We start from the raw sequence: 6,000 nt of genomic DNA, 5'->3' as shown, positions 1-6,000 counted from the left end.
ACAAATAGGGAAACCGAGGCACAGAGCTTAACAAGCCATCTCCCAGATCTCCCAGTGAAAGCATGTTGTTCAAAGCAAAACACCCTCTGTCTTTTTCTTACCCATAACAAAATATACACAACACCGAAAAATTTGAAAGGAGACAGAAAACAACGAAGAAACTGGCCAAATCCTGCTCCGGTTTCTGCTCTTCCTAAGCATCTGTATGCTTCCATGATTCTGGGCTTTCCTCTGTGCACCCCAGCCTGCGCTCCCCTCCCTATGGTCACCGCCCTTAGCAAAGCCTTCCCAACATCACTTCACCATGGGTATTAAACCAGCTGCTTCTGTCCAGTCCAGGACTTATGCAAATCATTCCCAGGTCTTCCAGGGTCTTCCGGGCAAGGCTGGAGAGGATTCTGCTCCTCAGCCTGGGACTCACATCCAAATATCACCAGGTGTAAGACATCCCTGCGCTCTAGTTGCCTGTGTGTGGCCCTGGCAGGTGATGAGAGCACCAAGAACAGGGGCAGAGAACCTTGGCCCTGAAGGCTTGGGATCGCAAAGGAGTGACTTCCTGGGGTACCAGCAGCGAGGACTGGGGGATGCATCTGATAAATGCTGCACGAAGCAATGAGAGCCTCACAGTCTGCCCCCCAGGTCTCATAACACTCGTTGCCTACAACTTAGTAGTTCTTCAGGCCACACTAGGAGGCAGGTCCCAGTAGTACCCTGTGGGGTCACTTTGACCACCAAGGCCGGCAGATCAAATGAAAAATGATCTTCGGGAAGTAAGACAGCAGTTGAGTTCAACATGACTAAGTAGCGGTGTGAGTTCTGACTCCGGAGCCTGACCCAGAGTGGTTTATTTTAGGCGTATTTAAGCACAGCACAGTTGGATGAAAACTTTTCTGGTGCTAATGAATTCAGTCCCATGTGTACAATAAAGCACACATAAATCTCTTTGAGGAACAAAGCAAACTAAATAAAGATCAGACGTGACTACATCGAAATTCTTTGTAAAGCATGTAAAGCTTTTCTCGATCTATAGGACCCATTTTTATGGAAGGTGATAGGTTACACAGACTGAGAAAAGCAGGCTTACGATAAGGGCCCTGGGGAGGGTCCAGGGTGGTCTCTGGCTACACAGTGCAAAGGTCACCAGGCTAGAATGCACATCTGATCCCAGCCTTCTGCGAGGGTAATCACATCCCCTCCCTTGAAGGAACAACCCTCTGAACGTTCCAGGTTCCCCTGGTGCTTATCTGTAAGCACAAGGACCTCCATGCCTTCGGCATCACTCTACTTTACAAACCAAGGAAGCGGGATTCAGGAAGGCTGAACTGCATGAGCACATCACCCCACTTGGAAGACAGGAATGGCTTCCAATACAGAGGGCTCAGGCCGCGTATTAAACTGGGGTCAATGGGGCTGGAGAGATGGCTCAGTGGTTAAGAGCATTGCAAGCTCTTCCAAAGGTCCTGAGTTCAATTCCCAGCAACCACATGGTGGCTCACAACCATCTGTAAAGAGGTCTGGCACCCTCTTCTGGCCTTCAGGCATACAGACAGAATATTGTATACATAATAAATAAATAAATATAAAAAAATAAAATAAAATAAACTGGGGTCAACATCCGGGCAGTAGGAAGGGGTGAGAAAGCATACCTAACTATGTTGAGGACCTGAAATGGTAAGTGGAGAGGGGCTAACCCAAAAGAGCACTGGCTACGCCCTCCTTGGAGAGCTTCAGTCAAACCAGGTCCACGATCAGGGCTATGAGGAGCCGCCCTAGAGCTTGAGAAAGCAAAGGCAGTAGTGTTTGTTCATTTACAGAGAGGCATTTGGGGTCCTGCAGGATGAATGAGCGGGTAAAGGAGCTTGCGGCACAAGCCTGACAACTCAACCCCTGTGAGGCTAGGAAGAGAAAAAAGATTCCACAAAGTCATCCTCCAACTTCTACCTGAGGTGGCCACACATATGCACACACACACACATGAACACATGCATACACATACACACTCAATAATAATAATAATTATTATTATTATTATTTTAAACCAAGCCAAAAAAAAAAACGTCAAGTCTAGCCTTTGAGGCCTGGAAGCTACTCCAGAAGTTGAGTCAAAAAGCTCTCAAGTTCAAAGCTCACCTTGGTTAGAGTAAACTCAAGGTCACACTGAGCAGCTTCGTGAACTGTCTCAAAAGAAAAGCAAGGAAGGCCCGGGGAAGGAGCTCAGTTGGTAGCATGCTTGACTGTCCGGCACAAAGCCCTAGGTTTGATCCCTCACACCACACTAGCCAGCGGTGGCACACGGCTATAATCCTAGCACTTAGGAGGTGGAGGCAAGAAGATTGAGTGTTCAAGGTCATTCTTAACTACCTGGCAAGTTTAAGGCCAGCCTTGGCTACAGGAGGCCCTGTCTCTAAATAATAAATTAACAAATAGATAGATAAATAAGGGCTTGGGGGGATATTATGGTAGCATAGCACCCACCTAGTATAAATGAAGTCCTAAGGTCCATCACCAGTATCACAAAAAAAATAATAAATTTTCATATTTTTAATCACAGGTTCTTTTAAGTCATTTTGACTTGTTTAAATGCTGTGTTGAGAGCTAGACATTGTAGTACAAGCCTTTAAGGCAGAGGTAGGCAGATCTCTGAGTTCAAGGTCAGCCTGTTCCAGGACACCAGGGATATACAGAGAAACTCTGTCTTGAAGGAAAAAAGAATGTTGGATTAAGACAAAAGGGCTGGGAATTTTCAACTCCCACCCACATCACTGAACACAGAGAACAATATTCTTCTCTGTCTCCTAAACGGATCCTGTGTGTGGATAAAGACCAATCTGGAACTACGGGCAGGAATAATGCCAAGGTGCCAGCCTAAGACCTCCTCTTGTGGGACACACAGCCCGGTACCAGGGAGGACAAAGCAAGCTTTTATACCCCCCAGAGTCCTGCTCCTAGAGAGATTATTAATCCCCGCATGCTAAGGGTTCAGTGGGCTCAGGGACTATGAGAGGCACAGTCCTCACAACGGGGCTTGCCTTCAGCCTAACTAGGCCTGAGTAGGCACGGAGTGGTGAAGTTCCAGGGAGGGAAATTTGAAGGTCCCACCCTTCCGCCTCAGCTCAGGTTGCTGCATGAATATCCTGGAGCTGCTGGAACAGAAAAACACAGTCTGGGCGGTTTACACAACACAGATGTATTGTCCTGAAGCTCTGGAGGCCAGAAGTCTGCAATGTGTATCTCGGAGCTAAAGTAAAGGTGCTGGATGGGTAGGGCCCTTGGAGGCTCTGGAGAGAATCAGCTTCCTGCTTTTCCAGCTTCTTCCAGATCAGGGCTCTGCCTCCACCTTCAAAGGAAGCCAGGGACAGGCAAGTCTTTTTAATATTCCATCCCTCCAGCTGTCACTCTCCTACCCCTCTTAGAAAGATCTGGTCCAGCCGGGCAGTGGCGCACGCCTTTAATCCCAGCACTCGGGAGGCAAAGGCAGGCGGATCTCTGTGAGTTCGAGACCAGCCTGGTCTACAAGAGCTAGTTCCAGGACAGGCTCCAAAACCACAGAGGAACCCTGTCTGAAGAAAAAAAAAAAACAAAACTCTGTCTCAAAGGAAGGAAGGAAGGAAGGAAGGAAGGAAGGAAGGAAGGAAGGAAGGAAGGAAGGAAGGAAAGGAGGGAGGGAGGGAGGGAGGGAGGGAGGGAGGGAGGAAGGGAGAGAAGGAAGGAAGGAGGAAGGGAGGAAAAGAAGAAGAGAGGGAGGGAAACAGAGAGAGAGAGAAAGAGAGAGAGGTCTGTTCCTGCATGCTACAGTACCAGCCTTCCAGGCAGGATGTGCCTACTGGTGTAACACTGGCATGGTGGTCATAGGAATAACCAACCACTTTCTGCATGGAATTGAGGCCGACTCCACATGAGGAAACTCGTAGAAACCTGATGAAGAGCTCATTGCTGGTGAAGTCATAGCTGCCAGCAGGAAACCTACCACTGTGTTTTGCTCAATGGACACGTTGTCAAACTACCTTCTAAATACTGACGTTTAATCCCATAGACTAGTGCTGCTCTCACCTTTGGTCCGAGAAACTTCTTTTGCCATGGGTAGCAGAGTCACAATGGTGAGAGTAAGTGACCCGCTAAGCGGTCAGGACTAAACGGGACATTTACATGAACGCCCCACACCCAAGTCTCAAGGAGCATCTGAGAAGGGAGGGAAGGCGTATGAGAGGTAGAGGGTGAAGAGCAGGGCTGTGAGGTGCTGTCTTCTGGATACAGCATGGCGTTGTTCCCATGAGCCCACAGCAGCTACCAGAGCAAGATGAAGACAGCCAACATTTCACCAGAACGCCTCGTGAAGGCACGGAGGAATCCCTGCGACTCCACAAATTTGCATGCATCAACAGATTTCAAAGGATCTCATTTACTTGTATAAACTTCATGGGGGAGGGGGCTGTTGGATCAGTGCTGACTGTGGCCCACGGGACCCACCCGTGCTTTAGTGCAGGCTTAATGTTTAAATTTGTGAAACTGAGCCCAAATCAGGCATCACGTTCAAATGCAAGCATCAGCCCATGCCTGAAATATGTCACTAAATAGAAACGCTCTCTTCTCCCTAATTGCCAATTGCTTTAAGGAAAAATGAGAATCACCATTATCCATAATTATCACCTGATTACACTGAAGTTGATTTTGTCCTGTGAAGGGTGACGTGTTCATAAAGCAATCAACCTGTGTGTGGCCACACAGTCTGCCTTCTGAGGGGGCAGCAGCACCAATTCCAGGCCCCTTCCTCAGTTCCACAGGCAGGGCTGTTCTCACCCTAGAGCTCGGCAATCTCTATATTCTCACTCAAAGACGTCTCTTGGCTTCTCTTTGGCCAACCGGAATCGCCAGCGTTGTGCTTGTGTGGTGGGACATTATTAAGCAAAACTGGGGTTACAGGAACACAAACTCCCCGGCCCTGGACAGCGGTCTCAACCTCTCTTGACTAGAACCTTGGAAGCAGACAGCCCCAGCATGTCCTGTTTACAAATGACGTCCCATTTGCAGGTTGAAAACAAACAAACAAACAAACAAAAAAACAACAAAAAAAAAACAAACAGAAAAAAATTCCATTTCCCAAAATCAAAGAAAGACAATGCACCCTTTTCCCGGGACTGAGAAAGAGGTCTGAGCAGAAATGAGTCCCTCTCTCACAGACTCTGGCTGGGGACTGCTAAAGGGCCTGGATGCCAATGGCTACCATGTGTGCCCAGCGTCCTGGGGCCTGTGAATTCAGGCCACAGGGCAAGGGGAACCTACAACGCAGGCCTCAGGCTGCCAAAGCTACAGGGACACCAGTCACTCTTGATCCAGGGGATGGGAGTGTGGGCTTAATGCCAGATATTCTGAAGGTAGAGGAGGAGACAGGGAGCAGAGGTGGGGATGTTAGGAAAGCACCCCAGTGGAACATGCTTTAGAGAGGCATTTGTACTGTGTGCCAGGTATGGGGAGTGTGGGATACGTGGGGATTGTGTATCTGTGATGTGTGTAATATATGCCCCTGATATGTGTGTATGCTGTGTGTGATTGTGTGTCTATGGAGTGAGGTAGTAGGGTGGAGTTGGAGGTAAGTGTGTAAGCATTGTGTAAAAGAATGTCCTTGGTGAAATCTCAGCCTCCACCTTGGCGACCCTCTTCCCCTGTGTCTAAGAACGGAAGTCAGGCAGGAAGGCCCTCCAGACTTGTTTCCGTGTCCTCCCCGTCTGGTGTGGACAGCAGCTTCCCACCCAACCTCAGCCTTCCTGCTCGGCTGCACACGGCTCAGCCGCCCCACCCTGGCAGAGCTGACATCTGCTCGATTGTGAGGATTCCCGCGACGCCAGCAGTCTGCTGTGCAGTCAGAAAGCCCCGCTCGATTTTCCACCCCAGGGGCCAGGGCTCCTACACAAAGCCAGCGCAGGGCGACCAGCATTGTGGTGGGGCAGCAGGAATGCGCCCAGCTAAGCCCTGGCCCCAGCCTCGGGGGTCAGCAGGCCAGAC

Source organism: Microtus pennsylvanicus, chromosome 7, assembly GCF_037038515.1.
Source record: "Microtus pennsylvanicus isolate mMicPen1 chromosome 7, mMicPen1.hap1, whole genome shotgun sequence".
NCBI classification, from domain to species: Eukaryota; Metazoa; Chordata; class Mammalia; order Rodentia; family Cricetidae; genus Microtus; species Microtus pennsylvanicus.
This window is presented reverse-complemented; position numbering follows the sequence as displayed.